Here is a 22,445-nt window from a genome sequence, read left to right as displayed (position 1 = left end):
ACTGACTAGCCTTTATAGTATAGTAGTTTACTAATATAGGACTAATAAAATGTAGCTTAATGACTGACTACTCCTTTTATAGGACTAATATAATGTAGCTTACTGACTAGCCTTTTATAGGACTAATATAATGTAGCTTACTGACTAGCCTTTTTATAGGACTAATATAATGTAGCTTACTGACAAGCCTTTTAGGACTAATATAATGTAGCTGACTAGCCTTTTATACTAATATAATGGACTAATATAATGTAGCTTACTGACTAGCCTTTTATAGGACTAATATAATGTAGCTTACTGACTAGCCTTTTATAGGACTAATATAGGACTAATATAATGTAGCTTACTGACTAGCCTTTTATAGGACTAATATAATGTAGCTTACTGACTAGCCTTTTATAGGACTAATATAATGTAGCTTACTGACTAGCCTTTTATAGGACTAATATAATGTAGCTTACTGACTAGCCTTTTATAGGACTAATATAATGTAGCTTACTGACTAGCCTTTTATAGGACTAATATAATGTAGCTTACTGACTAGCCTTTTATAGGACTAATATAATGTAGCTTACTGACTAGCCTTTTATAGGACTAATATAATGTAGTTTACTGACTAGCCTTTTATATAGGACTAATATAATGTAGCTTACTGACCTTTTATAGGACTAATATAATGTAGCCTGACTATTTTTATAGGACTAATATAATGTAGCATCTGACTAGCTTTTATAGGACTAATATAATGTACTTACTGACTAGCCTTTTATAGGACTAATAAATATTACTGACTGCCTTTTATAGGACTAATATAATGTAGCTTACTGACTAGCCTTTTATAGGACTAATATAATGTAGCTTACTGACTAGCCTTTTATAGGACTAATATAATGTAGCTTACTGACTAGCCTTTTATAGGACTAATATAATGTAGCTTACTGACTAGCCTTTTATAGGACTAATATAATGTAGACTACTGACTAGCCTTTTATAGGACTAATATAATATAGCTTACTGACTAGCCTTTTATAGGACTAATATAATGTAGCTTACTGACTAGCCTTTTATAGGACTAATATAATGTAGCTTACTGACTAGCCTTGTACTGTACTAATATAATGTAGTTTACTGACTAGCCTCTTATAGGACTAATAAAATGTAGCTTAATGACTAGCCTTTTATAGGACTCATATAATGTAGCTTACTGACTAGCCTTTTATAGTATAATATAATGTAGCTTACTGACTAGCCTTTTATAGGACTAATATAATGTAGCTTAGCTTTTTATAGGACTAATATAATATAGCTTACTGACTAGCCTTTTATAGGACTAATATAATGTAGCTTACTGACTAGCCTTTTATAGGACTAATATAATGTAGTTTACTGACTAGCCTTTTATAGGACTAATATAATGTAGCTTACTGACTAGCCTTTTATAGGATTAATATAATGTAGCTTACTGACTAGCCTTTTATAGGACTAATATAATGTAGCTTACTGACTAGCCTTTTATAGGACTAATATAATGTAGCTTACTGACTAGCTTTTATAGGACTAATATCCAATTTGTAAGTCGCTCTGGATAAAAGCGTCTGCTAAATGACTTAAATGTATGTAAATAATGTAGCTTACTGACAAGCCTTTTATAGGACTAATATAATGTAGTTTACTGACTAGCCTTTTATAGGACTAATATAATGTAGACTACTGATAGGACTAATATAATATAGCTTACTTTTTTTATAGGACTTACTGACTATAATATAATGTAGCTTACTGACTAGCCTTTTATAGGACTAATATAATATAGCTTACTGACTAGCCTTTTATAGGACTAATATAATGTAGCTTACTGACTAGCCTTTTATAGGACTAATATAATGTAGTTTACTGACTAGCCTTTTATAGGACTAATATAATGTAGCTTACTGACTAGCCTTTTATAGGATTAATATAATGTAGCTTACTGGCCTTTACTAATATAATGTAGCTTACTGACTAGCCTTTTATAGGACTAATATAATGTAGCTTACTGACTAGCTTTGAGCCTATAGGACTAATATAATTTGTAGCTTACTGACTAGCCTTTTTATAGGACTAATATAATGTAGCTTACTGACTAGCCTTTTATAGGACTAATATAATGTAGACTACTGACTAGCCTTTTATAATATAATATAGGACTAGCCTTTTATAGGACTAATATAATGTAGACTACTGACTAGCCTTTTGTAGGACTAATATAATATAGACTACTGACTAGCCTTTTATAGGACTAATATAATGTAGACTACTGACTAGCCTTTTATAGGACTAATATAATGTAGCTTACTGACTAGCCTTTTATAGGACTAGCATGTAGACTACTGACTAGCCTTTTATAGGACTAGCATGTAGACTACTGACTAGGCTTTTATTAGCATGTAGACTACTGACTAGCCTTTTATAGGACTAATATAATGTAGCCTACTGACTAGCCTTTTATAGGACTAATATAATGTAGCCTACTGGCTAGCCTTTTATAGGACTAGCATGTAGACTACTGACTAGCCTTTTTAGTGAGGACATTTGGTGATACATGATAAGACATCAATATTACCCAGTCCCTTAGTTTTATTTATTTTTTTTTTTTATTTTTTTTTCACCTTTATTTAACCAGGTAGGCTAGTTGAGAACAAGTTCTCATTTGCAACTGCGACCTGGCCAAGATAAAGCATAGCAGTGTGAACAGACAACACAGAGTTACACATGGAGTAAACAATTAACAAGTCAATAACACAGTAGAAAAAATGGGCAGTCTATATACAATGTGTGCAAAAGGCATGAGGAGGTAGGCGAATAATACAATTTTGCAGATTAACACTGGAGTGATAAATGATCAGATGATCATGTACAGGTAGAGATATTGGTGTGCAAAAGAGCAGAAAAGTAAATAAATAAAAAAACAGTATAAAAACAGTATGGGAATGAGGTAGGTGAAAATGGGTGGGCTATTTACCGATAGACTATGTACAGCTGCAGCGATCGGTTAGCTGCTCTGATAGCTGATTTTTGAAGTTGGTGAGGGAAATAAAAGTCTCCAACTTTAGCGATTTTTGCAATTCGATCCAGTCACAGGCAGCAGAGTACTGGAACGAAAGGCGGCCGAATGAGGTTTTGGCTTTAGGGATGATCAATGAGATACACCTGCTGGAGCGCGTGCTACGGATGGGTGTTGCCATCGTGACCAGTGAGCTGAGATAAGGCGGAGCTTTACCTAGCATGGACTTGTAGATGACCTGGAGCCAGTGGGTCTGGCGACGAATATGTAGTGAGGGCCAGCCGACTAGAGCATACAAGTCGCAGTGGTGGGTGGTATAAGGTGCTTTAGTGACAAAACGGATGGCACTGTGATAGACTGCATCCAGTTTGCTGAGTAGAGTGTTGGAAGCCATTTTGTAGATGACATCGCCGAAGTCGAGGATCGGTAGGATAGTCAGTTTTACTAGGGTAAGCTTGGCAGCGTGAGTGAAGGAGGCTTTGTTGTGGAATAGAAAGCCGACTCTTGATTTGATTTTCGATTGGAGATGTTTGATGTGAGTCTGGAAGGAGAGTTTGCAGTCTAGCCAGACACCTAGGTACTTATAGATGTCCACATATTCAAGGTCGGAACCATCCAGGGTGGTGATGCTAGTCGGGCATGCGGGTGCAGGCAGCGATCGGTTGAAAAGCATGCATTTGGTTTTACTCGCGTTCAAGAGCAGTTGGAGGCCACGGAAGGAGTGCTGTATGGCATTGAAGCTCGTTTGGAGGTTAGATAGCACAGTGTCCAATGACGGGCCGAAAGTATATAGAATGGTGTCGTCTGCGTAGAGGTGGATCAGGGAATCGCCCGCAGCAAGAGCAAAATCATTGATATATACAGAGAAAAGAGTCGGCCCGAGAATTGAACCCTGTGGCACCCCCATAGAGACTGCCGGAGGACCGGACAGCATGCCCTCCGATTTGACACACTGAACTCTGTCTGCAAAGTAATTGGTGAACCAGGCAAGGCAGTCATCCGAAAAACCGAGGCTGTTGAGTCTGCCGATAAGAATATGGTGATTGACAGAGTCGAAAGCCTTGGCGAGGTCGATGAAGATGGCTGCACAGTACTGTCTTTTATTGATGGCGGTTATGATATCGTTTAGTACCTTGAGTGTGGCTGAGGTGCACCCGTGACCGGCTCGGAAACCAGATTGCACAGCGGAGAAGGTACGGTGGGATTCGAGATGGTCAGTGACCTGTTTGTTGACTTGGCTTTCGAAGACCTTAGATAGGTAGGGCAGGATGGATATAGGTCTATAACAGTTTGGGTCCAGGGTGTCTCCTCCTTTGAAGAGGGGGATGACTGCGGCAGCTTTCCAATCCTTGGGGATCTCAGACGATATGAAAGAGAGGTTGAACAGGCTGGTAATAGGGGTTGCGACAATGGCGGCAGATAGTTTCAGAAATAGAGGGTCCAGATTGTCAAGCCCAGCTGATTTGTACGGGTCCAGGTTTTGCAGCTCTTTCAGAACATCTGCTATCTGGATTTGGGTAAAGGAGAACCTGGAGAGGCTTGGGTGAGGAGCTACGGGGCGGAGCTGTTGGCCGAGGTTGGAGTAGCCAGGCGGAAGGCATGGCCAGCCGTTGAGAAGTGCTTATTGAAGTTTTCGATAATCATGGATTTATCGGTGGAGACCGTGTTTCCTAGCCTCAGTGCAGTGGGCAGCTGGGAGGAGGTGCTCTTGTTCTCCATGGACTTCACAGTGTCCCAGAACTTTTTGGAGTTGGAGCTACAGGATGCAAACTTCTGCCTGAAGAAGCTGGCCTTAGCTTTCCTGACTGACTGCGTGTATTGGTTCCTGACTTCCCTGAACAGTTGCATATCACGGGGGCTATTCGATGCTATTGCAGTCCGCCACAGGATGTTTTTGTGCTGGTCGAGGGCAGTCAGGTCTGGAGTGAACCAAGGGCTGTATCTGTTCTTGGTTCTGCATTTTTTGAACGGAGCATGCTTATCTAAAATGGTGAGGAAGTTACTTTTAAAGAATGACCAGGCGTCCTCAACTGACGGGATGAGGTCAATGTCCTTCCAGGATACCCGGGCCAGGTCGATTAGAAAGGCCTGCTCACAGAAGTGTTTTAGGGAGCGTTTGACAGTGATGAGGGGTGGTCGTTTGACTGCGGCTCCGTGGCGGACACAGGCAATGAGGCAGTGATCTCTGAGATCCTGGTTGAAGACAGCGGAGGTATATTTGGAGGGCCAGTTGGTCAGGATGACATCTATGAGGGTGCCCTTGTTTACAGAGTTAGGGTTGTACCTGGTGGGTTCCTTGATGATTTGAGTGAGATTGAGGGCATCTAGCTTAGATTGTAGGACTGCCGGGGTGTTAAGCATATCCCAGTTTAGGTCACCTAACAGAACAAACTCTGAAGCTAGATGGGGGGCGATCAATTCACAAATGGTGTCCAGGGCACAGCTGAGAGCTGAGGGTTGGTCGGTAGCAGGCGGCAACAGTGAGAGACTTGTTTCTGGAGAGAGTAATTTTCAAAATTAGTAGTTCAAACTGTTTGGGTATGGACCTGGAAAGTATGACATTACTTTGCAGGCTATCTCTGCAGAAGACTGCGACTCCGCCCCCTTTGGCAGTTCTATCTTGACGGAAGATGTTATAGTTGGGTATGGAAATCTCTGAATTTTTGGTGGCCTTCCTGAGCCAGGATTCAGACACGGCAAGGACATCAGGGTTAGCAGAGTGTGCTAAAGCAGTGAGTAAAACAAACTTAGGGAGGAGGCTTCTGATGTTGACATGCATAAAACCAAGGCTTTTTCGATCACAGAAGTCAACAAATGAGGGTACCTGGGGACATGCAGGGCCTGGGTTTACCTCCACATCACCCGCGGAACAGAGAAGGAGTAGTATGAGGGTGCGGCTAAAGGCTATCAAAACTGGTCGCCTAGAGCATTGGGGGCAGAGGATAAGAGGAGCAGGTTTCTGGGCATGGTAGAATATATTCAGGGCATAATGCGCAGACAGGGGGTATGGTGGGGTGCGGGTACAGCAGAGGTAAGCCCAGGCACTGGGTGATGATGAGAGAGGTTGTATCTCTGGACATGCTGGTTGTAATGGGTGAGGTCACTGCATGTGTGGGAGGTGGGACAAAGGAGGTAACAGGGGTATGCAGAGTGGATCTAGGGGCTCCATTGTGAACTAAAACAATGATAACTAACCTGAACAACAGTATACAAGGCATATTGACATTTGAGAGAGACATACAGCGAGGCATACAGTAATTACAGGTGTTGAATTGGGAAAGCTAGCTAAAAACAGTAGGCGAGGCTAATCAGCTATCACAACAAACAGCAGGTAAAATGGCGTTGACTAGGCAACTGGGCCGACAGATAAACCAACAAGCAGAATGGAGTACCGTGATTAATGGACAGTCCAGCGTGTCGTCAGCTATGTAGTTCTTGAGTGTGTCATAAAAATAAAATAAAAATTAAAAGTAATAGCGATTCCGTATCACAGTGGGTGAGGCAGGTTTCCGGAAGGTATAAACCAAATAAAAAATCAAAAAGAGATAGAAAGTAAATGGGTTCAGAGTGTTTGGGATGCGGTGATTCAGATGGTTAGCAGGCCTGTGCTAACAAGCTAACAGTTCGTAGGCCCGGGCTAGACAAGCTAGCCGTTAGCAGGCCGAATTAGCAAGCAGGGAGATAGCGAGGGCTAGGGAGTTAACCTTTGGGGGACGTCGCGATGGGGTGAGTCTGTTTATTCCTCTTCATGCGGTGACATCGACAGACCGGTCGTGGGCCCGGGTAATTGTAGACCAGGAGTATGCTACAGGTGCTCTAGTACGCTAGGTGAGCTGGAGACACAGCGATTCAGAAAGCTTGCGGGCCTTGGCCAGCAGATGGATCTTTGGCGATGTCGCAACGAAAAGCCTGTTGAAACCACCTCGGACGATTATGTCGGCGGACCAGTCGTGATGGATCGGCGGGGCTCCGTGTCGGCAGTAAAGGGTCCAGGCCAATTGGCAAAAGAGGTATTGTTGGACCTCTTCGGCTAGTCGGGAGATGGGCTTAGCTCGAGGCTAGCTCAAGGCTAACTGGTGCTTGCTTTGGGACAGAGACGTTAGCCAGGAGTAGCCACTCGGATTGCAGCTAGCTAGTTGCGATGATCCGGTGTAAAGGTTCAGAGCTTGCGGTAGGAATCCGGAGATGTGGTAGAGAAAAAGCAGTCTGATATGCTCTGGGTTGATGTCGCTGGTGTCCTAGTTAGCTTTGAAGACCGCTAGCAGTGGCTAACTGAGTACTAGCTAGTTAGCTGGCTAGCTTCTGATGGGGGTTCGGTTCTAAAGTAAAGTATAGAAAAAGCAGATCCATACCACATTGGGTGATGCGGGTTGCAGGAGAGTATATTCAGCTCTAGTTGGAAAGTGAGATTAAAATATGTACGAAATATATACAGAAAAAAACGAGGAAAACTATATTTACACTATATTTACACCAGACAGGACGGGACAAGACAAAACACACGTCCGACTGCTACGCCATCTTGGAATCTTGGAACCAGTGAGGACATTTGATAATACATGATAAGACATCAATATTACCCAGTCCCTTAGTGAGGACATTTGATAATACATGATAATACATCAATATTACCCAGTCCCTTAGTGAGGACATTTGATAATACATGATAATACATCAATATTACCCAGTCCCTTAGTGAGGACATTTGATAATACATCAATATTACCCAGTCTCTTATTGAGGACATTTGATAATACATCAATATTACCCAGTCTCTTATTGAGGACATGATGGTATGTGTTCAGTAAATTACCCAGCCGAAAATAAGTGATTGTGCTGATCCTACGTGACCTCACTCACTCACTTTAACACACATTTGATAACACACACACACACACACACACACACACACACACACACACACACACACAATACACAATACACACTGGGTCTTTCTCCATCCACACCATCCACACTCATCACAGAAGAAAGCCACTGTGGTCAGCACCTCTGGATTTAATGCTTGCTGCTAAACCACAGCTCACTTTAATCTCAGATCCACGTCACACAGACAGCCCACACACACCACACCACACACAGACTAGCACGGACATCCCAATTCAGCAATTATTTTAGGACAAACTTCTCCAAAAGAGGGCAAGATATAGGCGCAGTCCTAAATCAACTCGATATAGGCCCAGTTCCAAATAAACTCCTAGATATAGGACCAGTCCCAAATCAACTTCTAGACATAGGCCCAGTCTCAAATCAACTTCTAGATATAGGCCCAGTCCCAAATCAACTCGATATAGGCCCAGTTGCAAATCAGCTCCTAGATGTATCACTAGCCACTTTAACTATGCCACTTTGTTTACTTTGTCTACATACTCATCTCATATTATATACTGTACATCGATACCATCTACTGTATGCTGCTCTGTACCATCACTCATTCATATATCCTTATGTACATATTCCTTATCCCCTTACACTGTGTATAAGACAGTAGTTTTGGAATTGTTAGTTAGATTACTTGTTGGTTATCACTGTATTGTCGGAACTAGAAGCACAAGCATTTCCTAGTCCCGATTAACATCTGCTAACCATGTGTATGTGACAAATAAAATTTGATTTGATTTGATATAGGCCCAGTTCCAATTCAGCCATTATTTTAGGACAAGATTCTCCAAAAAGAGGGCAAGATATAGGCCCAGTCCCAAATCAACTCGATATAGTCCAGCTCCTAGATGAGGACAAATCAGCTCTAGATATACATCAATATTACCCAGTCCCAAATTCATATATCTCATATTCCTTATCCCCTTACACTGATAATACATAGGCCCTTAGTGAAGGACAAATTTGAGCTAATAGATGTATCAATAGCCACTTCAACTATGCCACTTTGTTTACTTTGTCTACATATACTCATCTCATATGTATATACTGTACTCGTCAATATACCATCTACTGTATGCTGCTCTGTACCATCACTCATTCATATATCCTTATGTACATATTCTTTATCCCCTTACACTGTGTATAAGACAGTAGTTTTGGAATTGTTAGTTAGATTACTTGTTGGTTATCACTGCATTTGTCGGAACTAGAAGCACAAGCATTTCAGCACACTCGCATTTAATGCATCTGCTAACCATGTGTATGTGACAAATAGAATTTGATTTGATTTGATATAGGCCCAGTTCCAATTCAGACATTATTTTAGGACAAGATTCTCCAAAAGAGGGCAAGATATAGGCCCAGTCCCAAATCAACTCGATATAGTCCTAGATCCAAATCAGCTCCTAGATATAGGCCCAGTCCCAAATCAACTCGATATAGGCCCAGTCCCAAATCAACTCCTAGCTCCCAGCCCATTTCCCTGATAGATCTGAAAAGATCGGATGGGTGTATGCAACAGGGTTAAAGTGATGTAGGGGCTAGGAATTGAATTGGGATTGTGCTTCCGAGTGGCGCAGCGGTCTAAGGCACTGCATCTCAGTGGTTGAGGCGTCACTACAGAATCCAGGCTTTATCACAACCGGCCGTGATTGGGAGTCCCATAGGGTGGCACAGAATTGGCCCAGCTTTGGCTGGTGTAGGCCGTCGTTTTAAATAAGAATGTGTTCTTTAACTAACTTGCCTAGTTAAATAAAGGTTAAATAAAATGTAAATAAAAACAAGTTATTTAAGGGTATTTTAAACAGCATGTCACATTTTTGAATGGTCTCTTTGTCCTGTTGTCTAAAGGAGAACTCACCAGACCCATTGTCAGTTTGCACAGTAAGCAAGCAGCCTTTTCATTTGCCGTTAGTTTGTTTTCTTTGTTTCTCTTTGTGTTGTAGTTACCAGCCGTTGGTGACTGACGGACGTCAGTTTTGCCCGTTTCTAAATGTAGAATCGGTTTGCAAGTTACGACCAGCACTCTGTTCAGAGGTGCTGATTAATCTCGGCCGGTGGATGCTCGACAATCCTAGCGGTCTGTCCGTGCCTTTAGTGTGTGTGTGTGTGTGTGTGTGTGTGTGTGTGTGTGTGTGTGTGTGTGTGTGTGTGTGTGTGTGTGTGTGTGTGTGTGTGTGTGTGTGTGTGTGTGTGTGTGTGTGTGTGTGTGTGTGTGTGTGTGTGTGTGTGTGTGTGTGTGTGAACTGTCTGTCTGCACAATAAGGCAGGCAAGATAGCAGTGAATAGGCTTTGAGTAGCCTGATTACCCAAGAGCCTCTCCTTCAAGCCTAAACTCATATCTCTCCTTTTCTCTCTCTCTCCCCTTTCTATGGGTGTTGGTAATGAGATGGTGTTCTTGCATAACCAATTTCCTTTTTGATGATGGAGGAGACAAACCCTAGAGTCTCACTGAGTGTGCCCGACCCAACCCTAGTGCCCTAGACCATATATTGGAGATAGGAAGGGTCCTTCTAAGTGCACTTGGGGCCACTTATCGACCTTGTCTCCATGGAGATGAGCTTGTTCAGTGGGTTCTGAGGATGTGTGGAGCCTGGAGGAGCCTCTCAAGGGCCCCTCTCCAGTCTGTCGTCTTTTCATCCCACGACATTGTCCTCGGATCTCCACAAAACGAGACATGTTGTTTAAAACGTACATATATATGACATAGCGTTTTGTTTTTTTTTCAAACCCAACAGCAGCTTTTGATTCTGCTTGTGAGGCGATCAGTCTTGTAATAATCATTCTATTTCATAGGCCTAATACATATTGTACTTGTTGACAACCCTCAATAGTAGCTCTTGATTGTGCTGCGTATGTTGAGGTGGTTGTGGTAGGAGATCTCAGGAGACATATCATATGCCCTCATGTCTAATAGAATTGGTAGTCCATGAATCGTCTTCAGTATTTTATATTCATGGTATTGATGGTTATGAGAGCAGTCGTGGCCAAAAGAACACAAATATTAATTGCCAAAAAGTTTGCTGCTTCATTGTCTTTAGATATTTTTGTCAGATGTTACTATGGAATACTGAAGTATAATTACAAGCATTTCATAAGTGTCAAAGGCTTTTATTGATAATTACAAATAGTTGATGCAAAGAGTCAATATTTGCAGTGTTGACCCTTCTTTTTCAAGACCTCTGCAATCTGCCCTGGCATGCTGTCAATTAACTTCTGGGCCACATCCTGACTGATGGCAGCCCATTCTTGCATAATCAATGCTTGGAGTTTGTCAGAATTTGTGGGTTTTTGTTTGTCCACCCGCCTCTTGAGGATTGACCACAAGATCTCAATGGGATTAAGGTCTGGGGAGTTTCCTTGCCATGGACCCAAAATATCGATGGTTTGTTCCCCGAGCCACTTAGTTATCACTTTTGCCTTATGGCAAGGTGCTCCATCATGCTGGAAAAGGCATTGTTCGTCACCAAACTGTTCCTGGATGGTTGGGAGGAGTTGCTCTCAGAGGATGTGTTGGTACCATTATTTATTCATGGCTGTGAGTGAGCCCACTCCCTTGGCTGAGAAGCAACCCCACACATAAATGGTCTCAGGATGCTTTACTGTTGGCATGACACAGGACTGATGTCTTCTCCAGACAAGCTTTTTCCGGATGCCCCAAACAATCGGAAAGGGGATTCATCAGAGAAAATGACTTTACTCCAGTCCTCAGCAGTCCAATCCCTGTACCTTTTGTTTTTCCTGGAGAGAAGTGGCTTCTTTGCTGCCATCCTCCAAAAGTCTTTGCCTCACTGTGCGTGCAGATGCACTCACACCTGCCTGCTGTCATTCCTGAGCAAGCTCTGTACTGGTGGTGCCCCGATCCCACAGCTGAATCAACTTTAGGCGACGCTTCTGGCGCTTGCTTGACTTTCTTGGGCGCCCTGAAGCCTTCTTCACAACAATTGAACTGCTCTTCTTGAAGTTCTTGGATGATCCGAAAAATTGTTGATTTAGGTGCAATCTTACTGGCAGCAATATCCTTGCCTGTGAAGCCCTTTTTGTGCAAAGCAATGATGACGGCACGAGTTTCCTTGCAGGTAACCATGATTGACAGAGGATGAAGATTCTAGGCACCACCCTCCTTTTGAAGCTTCCAGTCTGTTATTCGAACTCAATCAGCATGACAGAGTGATCTCCAGCCTTGTCCTCGCCAGCACTCACACCTGTGTTAACGAGCGAATCACTGACATGATGTCAGCTGGTCCTTTTGTGGCAGGGCTGAAATGCAGTGGAAATGTTTTTTTGGGGATTCAGTTCATTTGCATGGCAAATGCATGTTTATTGTTTACTCCATGTGTAACTCTGTGTTGTTGTCAGTTCACACTGCTATGCTTTATCTAGGCCAGGTCGCAGTTGTAAATTAAAACTTGTTCTCAACTAGCCTACCTGGTAGGTGAAATAAAATAAATAAAATAAAGAGGGACTTTGCAATTAATTGCAATTCATCTGATCACTCTTCATAACATTCTGGAGTACATGCAAATTGCCGTCATACAAACTGAGGCAGCAGACTAATATTTGTGTCGTTCTCAAAACTTTTGGCCACAACTGTAGAATCCATACCAGAGCATTGGCCTCTGATGCTCAACGTGTCCCTTCTCCACTTGTTAATGACGTAAGGTGCGTTTTACAGCGGGCATTAATTTGACACAGGTAAAGACAGGGGCCCTGTCTCTGTTTGTTGTATAGCAGGAGAGCTGCTTCGTGCTGGAGCCCAATGATTTGGAGCTTGTTACCACACTGATTTATCCTTGTAATACAGCAGTGGTGAGATCAGAACGAGCAGTAAAGATCAGAACGAGCAGTAAATCTCTCCTCGTAAATTGTAATATATAGCATTGAGCGGTAGCTGTGATACCCTGCTGCTTTCCAGCCCAGGACTACAGTAGGCTATGAATGATTATCTACACCACTGCAGTCCATCTTTAAAAGCTTTAGAATTTCTCACTAATGGACCTTATCACAGAGTAACGGGTTGACTACTTAATAATCCCCTTAGTTTGAAGTTTGTCAACCGAAAGGCATTTAGCGATAAATCCCTGAAGAGGACCTGTCAAGTTCGACAGAATCTGTTAATGTCAGATCTCAGATCAGATGTTGACGTTGATCTATGCATTGTTTGGATCCAGGCTGGTTGTTTGAGCAGCTTAACCTTGGATATCTCTCATAGTCGTCTCTTAATGGCTGCACTGAGTACAGCAGATTGAGAACGTCCTCTCTCTCCTCGTGTTAGTGTTCTGGCAATCTGCTTTGGCACAGACAAGGTCCTATTTCTCTCTCTGTGTGTGTGTGTGTGTGTGTGTGTGTGTGTGTGTGTGTGTGTGTGTGTGTGTGTGTGTGTGTGTGTGTGTGTGTGTGTGTGTGCGTGTGTGTGTGTGTGTGTGGTTGGCACCATGGGGCTGTGTCAATCACAGCTCATTTTCTATCAGATGTTGTCAATCTCACACCAGTGAATCAGAAACAACACTTTAAGACAGCTGTCATACTGATCAGCTTTTCAGACTGCTGAGATCTAGGATGCATCCCTACTCCCTATATAGTGCACTGCATTTTACCAGAGTCATATGGACCCTAAAGAGAATTTGGGACGCAATCCTAATGAATTATTCACAAGCTCCCTTGCTGTGGAACATGCAGGTGATTGAACTCGCACATGTGGTGAACACAGTTGAACTTCCCCTACTTTCATCTTAGTGGGAGCGTTAGTGGGAACCTGGATTAGAATTAGTGGGCTATAAGGTTCTATTATCAGGGCCAGGTGTTTAGCCCCTGACAGAGAAATCCCATGTCATCTCTGAAAGTGCCGTAACTTTCCAAATGCCAATGTATCTTGTGGACTTGGTGAAGCCTGTCTCCTGTGGGCGTCATGTCGCTGTGTGTACCATCTGCATCCTAAAAATCTGGTACCCTGTATATAGTGTGTAGGGAATAGGGTGTGATTTGGGACTTAGCCTGACTATCTGACTCATAAAACCAAACTAGGGCTGGGAACTGACCTCACGATACAATGTTACCTCTATACCAAATATCTCCTACATCTGCACATTGATCTGGTATCCCTGTGTATAGCTCCAAATATCTCCTGTATATAGCTCCACATTGATCTGGTACTCCCTGTATATAGCTCCACATTGATCCTGGTATGTATATAGCTCCACATTGATCTGGTACTCCCTGTATATAGCTACTCTGGTACCTGTATATAGCTCCACATTGATCTGGTACTCCCTGTATATAGCTCCACATTGATCTGGTACTCCTGTATATAGCTCCACATTGATCTGGTACTCCCTGTATATAGCTCCACATTGATCTGGTACTCCCTGTATATAGCTCCACATTGATCTGGTACTGGTACCCCTGTATATAGCTCCACATTGATCTGGTACTCCCTGTATATAGCTCCACATTGATCTGGTACTCCTGTATATAGCTCCACATTGATCTGGTACTCCTGTATATAGCTCCACATTGATCTGGTACTCCCTGTATATAGCTCCACATTGATCTGGTACTCCCTGTATATAGCTCCACATTGATCTGGTACTCATATAGCTCCATTGATCTGGTACTGGTACTGGTACTCCTGTATATAGCTCCACATTGATCTGGTACTCCTGTATATAGCTCCACATTGTACTCCCTGTATATAGCTCCACATTGATCTGGTACTCCTGTATATAGCTCCACATTGATCTGGTACTCCTGTATATAGCTCCACATTGATCTGGTACTCCCTGTATATAGCTCCACATTGATCTGGTACTCCCTGTATATCTGGTACTCCCTGTATATAGCTCCACATTGATCTGGTACTCCCTGGTACTGGTACTCCTGTATATAGCTCCACATTGATCTGGTACTCCTGTATATAGCTCCACATTGATCTGGTACTCACTGTACTCCCTGTATATAGCTCCACATTGATCTGGTACTCCTGTATATAACTCCACATTGATCTGGTACTATATAGCTCCACTCCCCTGTATATAGCTGATCTGGTACTCCCTGTATATAGTCCACATTGATCTGGTACTCCCTGTATATAGCTCCACATTGATCTGGTACTCCCTGTATATAACTCCACATTGATCTGGTACTGGTACTCCCTGTCTGGTATATAGCTCCACATTGATCTGGTACTCCTGTATATAGCTCCACATTGATCTGGTACTCCCTGTATATAGCTCCACATTGATCTGGTACTCCCTGTATATAGATCCACATTGATCTGGTACTCCCGTATATAGCTCCACATTGATCTGGTACTCCCTGTATATAGCTCCACATTGATCTGGTACTGGTGCTCCTGTATATAGCTCCACACTTGATCTGGTACTGGTACTCCCTGTATATAGCTCCACATTGATCTGGTATATAGCTCCACATTGATCTGGTACTCCCTGTATATAACTCCACATTGATCTGGTACTCCCTGTGTATAGCTCCACATTGATCTGGTACTCCCTGTATATAGCTCCACATTGATCTGGTACTCCTGTATATAACTCCACATTGATCTGGTACTGGTACTCCCTGTATATAGCTCCACATTGATCTGGTACTCCCTGTATATAGCTCCACATTGATCTGGTACTCCCTGTATATAACTCCACATTGATCTGGTACTCCCTGTATATAGCTCCACATTGATCTGGTACTCCTGTATATAGCTCCACATTGATCTGGTACTCCCTGTATATAGCTCCACATTGATCTGGTACTCCCTGTATATAACTCCACATTGATCTGGTACTCCTGTATATAGCTCCACATTGATCTGGTACTCCCTGTATATAGCTCCACATTGATCTGGTACTCCCTGTATATAGCTCCACATAGATCTGGTACTCCCTGTATATAGCTCCACATTGATCTGGTACTCCCTGTATATAGCTCCACATTGATCTGGTACTCCTGTATATAGCTCCATTGATCTGGTACTCCCTGTATATAGCTCCACATTGATCTGGTACTCCCTGTATATAGCTCCACATTGATCTGGTACTCCCTGTATATAGCTCCACATTGATCTGGTACTCCCTGTATATTGCTCCACATTGATCTGGTACTCCCTGTATATAGCTCCATTGATCTGATATATAACTCCACATTGATCTGGTACTGGTACTCCCTGTATATAGCTCCACATTGATCTGGTACTCCCTGTATATAACTCACATTGATCTGGTACTGGTACTCCCTGTATATAGCTCCACATTGATCTGGTACTGGTACTCCCTGTATATAGCTCCACATTGATCTGGTACTGGTACTCCCTGTATATAGCTCCACATTGATCTGGTACTCCCCCGTATATAGCTCCACATTGATCTGGTACTCCCTGTATATAACTCCACATTGATCTGGTACTGGTACTCCCTGTATATAGCTCCACATTGATCTGGTACTGGTACCCTGTATATAGCTCCACATTGATCTGGTACTCCCTGTATATAGCTCCACATTGATCTGGTACTCCCTGTATATAGCTCCACATTGATCTGGTACTCCCTGTATATAGCTCCACATTGATCTGGTACTCCCTGTATAGAGCTCCACATTGATCTGGTACTCCCTGTATATAGCTCCACATTGATCTGGTACTCCCTGTATATAGCTCCACATTGATCTGGTACTGGTACTCCCTGTATATAGCTCCACATTGATCTGGTACTCCCTGTATATAGCTCCACATTGATCTGGTACTCCCTGTATATAGCTCCACATTGATCTGGTACTGGTACTCCCTGTATATAGCTCCACATTGATCTGGTACTCCCTGTATATAGCTCCACATTGATCTGGTACTCCCTGTATATAGCTCCACATTGATCTGGTACTCCCTGTATATAGCTCCACATTGATCTGGTACTCCCTGTATATAGCTCCACATTGATCTGGTACTGGTACTCCCTGTATATAGCTCCACATTGATCTGGTACTCCCTGTATATAGCTCCACATTGATCTGGTACCACATTGATCTGGTACTGGTACTCCCTGTATATAGCTCCACATTGATCTGGTACTCCTGTATATAGCTCCACATTGATCTGGTACTCCCTGTATATAGCTCCACATTGATCTGGTACTCCCTGTATATAGCTCCACATTGATCTGGTACTCCCTGTATATAGCTCCACATTGATCTGGTACTCCCTGTATATAGCTCCACATTGATCTGGTACTCCCTGTATATAACTCCACATTGATCTGGTACTGGTACTCCTGTATATAGCTCCACATTGATCTGGTACTCCCTGTATATAACTCCACATTGATCTGGTACTCCCTGTGTATAGATCCACATTAATATGGTACTCCCTGTATATAGCTCCACATTGATCTGGTACTCCCTGTGTATAGCTCCACATGATCTGGTACTCCCTGTATATAGCTCCACATTGATCTGGTACTGGTACTCCTGTATATAGCTCCACATTGATCTGGTACTCCCTGTATATAACTCCACATTGATCTGGTACTCCCCCCGTATATAGCTCCACATTGATCTGGTACTCCCTGTATATAACTCCACATTGATCTGGTACTCCCTGTATATAGCTCCACATTGATCTGGTACTCCTGTATATAACTCCATTGATCTGGTACTCCCTGTATATAGCTCCACATTGATCTGGTACTCCCTGTATATAGCTCCACATTGATCTGGTACTCCCTGTATATAGCTCCACATTGATCTGGTACTCCCTGTATATAGCTCCACATTGATCTGGTACTCCCTGTATATAACTCCACATTGATCTGGTACTCCCTGTATATAGCTCCACATTGATCTGGTACTCCCGTATATAGCTCCACATTGATCTGGTACTCCCTGTATATAGCTCCACATTGATCTGGTACTCCTGTATATAGCTCCACATTGATCTGGTACTCCTGTATATAGCTCCACATTGATCTGGTACTCCCCGTATATAGCTCCACATTGATCTGGTACTGGTACTCCCTGTATATAGCTCCACATTGATCTGGTACTCTCTGTATATAGCTCCACATTGATCTGGTACTCCCCGTATATAGCTCCACATTGATCTGGTACTGGTACTCCCTGTATATAGCTCCACATTGATCTGGTACTCCCTGTATATAGCTCCACATTGATCTGGTACTCCCTGTATATAGCTCCACATTGATCTGGTACTCCCTGTATATAGCTCCACATTGATCTGGTACTCCCTGTATATAGCTCCACATTGATCTGGTACTCCCCGTATATAGCTCCACATTGATCTGGTACTGGTACTCCCTGTATATAGCTCCACATTGATCTGGTACTCCCTGTATATAGCTCCACATTGATCTGGTACTCCCTGTATATAGCTCCACATTGATCTGGTACTCCCCGTATATAGCTCCACATTGATCTGGTACTCCCCGTATATAGCTCCACATTGATCTGGTACTGGTACTCCCCGTATATAGCTCCACATTGATCTGGTACAGGTACTCCCTGTATATAGCTCCACATTGATCTGGTACTCCTGTATATAGCTCCACATTGATCTGGTACTCCCCGTATATAGCTCCACATTGATCTGGTACTGGTACTCCCTGTATATAGCTCCACATTGATCTGGTACTCCATATAACTCCACATTGATCTGGTACTCCCTGTATATAGCTCCACATTGATCTGGTACTCCTGTATATAGCTCCACATTGATCTGGTACTCCCTGTATATAGCTCCACATTGATCTGGTACTCCTGTATATAGCTCCACATTGATCTGGTACTGGTACTCCCTGTATATAGCTCCACATTGATCTGGTACTCCTGTATATAGCTCCACATTGATCTGGTACTCCTGTATATAGCTCCACATTGATCTGGTACTCCCTGTATATAGCTACATTGATCTGGTACTGGTACTCCTGTATATAGCTCCACATTGATCTGGTACTCCCTGTATATAGCTCCACATTGATCTGGTACTCCTGTATATAGCTCCACATTGATCTGGTACTCCCTGTATATAGCGCCACATTGATCTGGTACTCCTGTGTATAGATCCACATTGATCTGGTACTTCCTGTATATAGCGCCACATTGATCTGGTACTCCCTGTGTATAGATCCACATTGATATGGTACTCCTGTATATAGCGCCACATTGATCTGGTACTCCCTGTGTATAGATCCACATTGATATGGTACTTCCTGTATATAGCTCCACATTGATCTGGTACTGGTACTCCTGTATATAGCTCCACATTGATCTGGTACTCCCCGTATATAGCTCCACATTGATCTGGTACTCCCTGTATATAGCTCCACATTGATCTGGTACTCCTGTATATAGCTCCACATTGATCTGGTACTCCCTGTATATAGCTCCACATTGATCTGGTACTGGTACTCCCTGTATATAGCTCCACATTGATCTGGTACTCCCTGTATATAGCTCCACATTGATCTGGTACTCCCTGTATATAGCTCCACATTGATCTGGTACTCCTGTATATAGCTCCACATTGATCTGGTACTGGTACTCCCTGTATATAGCTCCACATTGATCTGGTACTCCTGTATATAGCTCCACATTGATCTGGTACTCCTGTATATAGCTCCACATTGATCTGGTACTCCTGTATATAGCGCCACATTGATCTGGTACTCCCTGTGTATAGATCCACATTGATCTGGTACTCCCTGTGTATAGATCCACATTGATATGGTACTTCCTGTATATAGCCCCACATTGATCTGGTACTGGTACTCCCTGTATATAGCTCCACATTGATCTGGTACTTCCTGTATATAGCTCCACATTGATCTGGTACTGGTACTCCCTGTATATAGCTCCACATTGATCTGGTACTCCCTGTGTATAGATCCACATTAATATGGTACTCCCTGAATATAGCCCCACATTGATCTGGTACTCCCTGTGTATAGATCCACATTGATATGGTACTTCCTGTATATAGCCCCACATTGATCTGGTACTGGTACTCCCTGTATATAACTCCACATTGATCTGGTACTGGTACTCCCTGTATATAACTCCTCATTGATCTGGTACTGGTACTCCCTGTATATAACTCCACATTGATCTGGTACTGGTACTCCCTGTATATAACTCCTCATTGATCTGGTACTGGTACTACCTGTATATAACTCCACATTGATCTGGTACTGGTACTCCTGTATATAGCTCCACATTGATCTGGTACTGGTACTACCTGTATATAACTCCTCATTGATCTGGTACTCCTGTGTGTAGCTCCATTCTTGTGTATTTCTTTATTATTATAATTTTTAACTCTGCATCTTGGGAAAGGTTCGTAAGCAAGTATTTCACTATAAAGTCTACACCAATTGTATTTGGTGCATTTGATTTGATACTTATGTGCAAATACACTACTGGTCAAAGGTTCGAGAACACCTACTTATTCAAGGGTTTTTCTTTATTTTATTGTTTTCTACATCGTAGAATAATAGTGAAGACATCAAAACGATGAAATAACACATATGGAATCATGTGGTAACCAAAACAGTGGTAAATATAAAATGTATTTTGATTTGTTTGAGATTCTTCAAAGTAGCCACCCTTTGCCTTGATGACAGCTTTGCATACTCTTGGCATTCTCTCAACCAGCTTCATGAGGTAATCTTGGAATGCATTTCAATTAACAGGTATGCCTTTTTAAAATATCATTTGTGTAATGTATTTCCTTTTTAATGCGTTTGAGCCAATCAGTTGTGTTGTGACAAGGTAGGGGGGTATACAGAAGACAGCCCTACTAGGTAAAAGACCAAGTCCATATTATGGCAAGAACACCTCAAATAAGCAAAGAGAAATGACAGTCCAGCATTACTTTAAGATATGAAGGTCAGTTAATACGGGACATTTCAAGAACTTTGTCAGTTTCTTCAAGTGCGGTCTCAAAAACCATCAAGCACTATGATGAAACTGGCTCTCATGAGGACCACCATAGGAATGATCGACACAGAGTTACCTCTGCTGCAGAGGATAAGTTCATTAGAGTTACCAGCCTAAGAAATTGCACCCCAAATAAATGTAACAGACACATCTCAACATCAACTGTTCAGAGGAGACTGTGTGAATCAGGCATTCATGATCGAATTGCTGCAAAGAAACCACTACCTAAAGGACACCAATAATAAGAAGAGACTTGCTTGGGCCAAGAAACATTAGCAATGGACATTAGAACGGTGGAAATTTGTCCTTTGGTCTGATGAGTCCAAATTTGAGATTTTTTGTTCCAACCACTGTGTCTTTGTGAGATTCAGTGTGGATGAATGGATGATCTCTGCATGTGAATTTCCCAACGTAAAGCATTAAGGAGAAGGTGTTATGGTGTGGGGATACGCCATCCCATCTGGTTTGCGCATAGTGGGACTATCATTTGTTTTTCAACAGGACAATGACTCAACACACCTTCAGGCTGGTTAAGGGCAATTTTACCAAGAAGGAGAGTGATGGAGGGCTGTATCAGATGACCTGGCCTCCACAATCCCCCGACCTCAACCAAATTGAGATGGTTTGGGATTAGTCGGATTAGTGCTCAGCATATGTGGGAATTCCTTCAAGACTGTTGGAAAAGTATTCCAGGTGAAGCTAGTTGAGAGAATGCCAAGAGTGTGGCTAGTTGAAGAATCTCAAAAATAAAATATATTTTGATTTGTTTAACCATTTTTTGTTTACTACATGATTCCATATGTGTTATTTCATAGTTTTGATGTCTTTACTATTATTCTACAATGTAGAAAATGGTAAATAAATCAAGAAAAACCCTTGAATGAGTAGGTGTTCTAAAACTTTTGACCGGTAGTGTACATGTATTGTGATTTTATATGTAGTGTGATTCGATACTGATTTTCCATCGATTTGATATTCCAAACATATTTCTCACCTTATGTCTGCTGCAGAAACAAGAGAGAGCATGAGAAAATGAGTTTCGATTGGTCAGGGAACTGAAAGTACTGAAAACATGTTGGCTCACTATTTCAAAAGAAGATGGAGAACAAGCTATAGGATGAAAAAAAACTCTTCCTACAGTAGCACAACTTTGAGTCAAATGTTGATGTATCATCCAAAATAATATTGTGATATGTAACTATACATTTTGTCCCACATCACTAATCCAAATGATATTATCAGTCTATAACTGTGTGCCTCTGTGTCTGTCCTTCCTGACTCTACGCTCATTACAAAATGGGCTGTGAGGATGGAGGCACTGGCCATTAAATATTCAGAGGGCCTGGAGCCTTCTGGTAAAGAGCAGGGCCTGTACACAGGGGACTGCTGCTGTTCTCTCACAACAGACACTTTAAAGGAGGAGCTCAGCTGTGGTTGGCTTGCTGGAAAGTACTCTCCATTTAGTCTGACCTTGCTGACGGAAGGTGGCTCTGGGGTAAAGTTTCGCCAAGGTACATATCTAGGATCAGTTTCCCCTTCACCAATCCGAACC

General features: G+C 42.4%; 1 pseudogene; it reads left to right on the top strand.

Annotated features, from left to right (window-relative positions):
* The window catches only part of LOC118381717 (oxysterol-binding protein-related protein 8-like), a 75,264-nt pseudogene that overhangs the window by 11,872 nt on the left and 40,947 nt on the right, over positions 1-22,445 (top strand).

The sequence above is a fragment of the Oncorhynchus keta genome, unplaced genomic scaffold, assembly GCF_023373465.1.
Source record: "Oncorhynchus keta strain PuntledgeMale-10-30-2019 unplaced genomic scaffold, Oket_V2 Un_contig_1414_pilon_pilon, whole genome shotgun sequence".
Taxonomy (NCBI): domain Eukaryota; kingdom Metazoa; phylum Chordata; class Actinopteri; order Salmoniformes; family Salmonidae; genus Oncorhynchus; species Oncorhynchus keta.
This window is presented reverse-complemented; position numbering and strand designations above follow the sequence as displayed.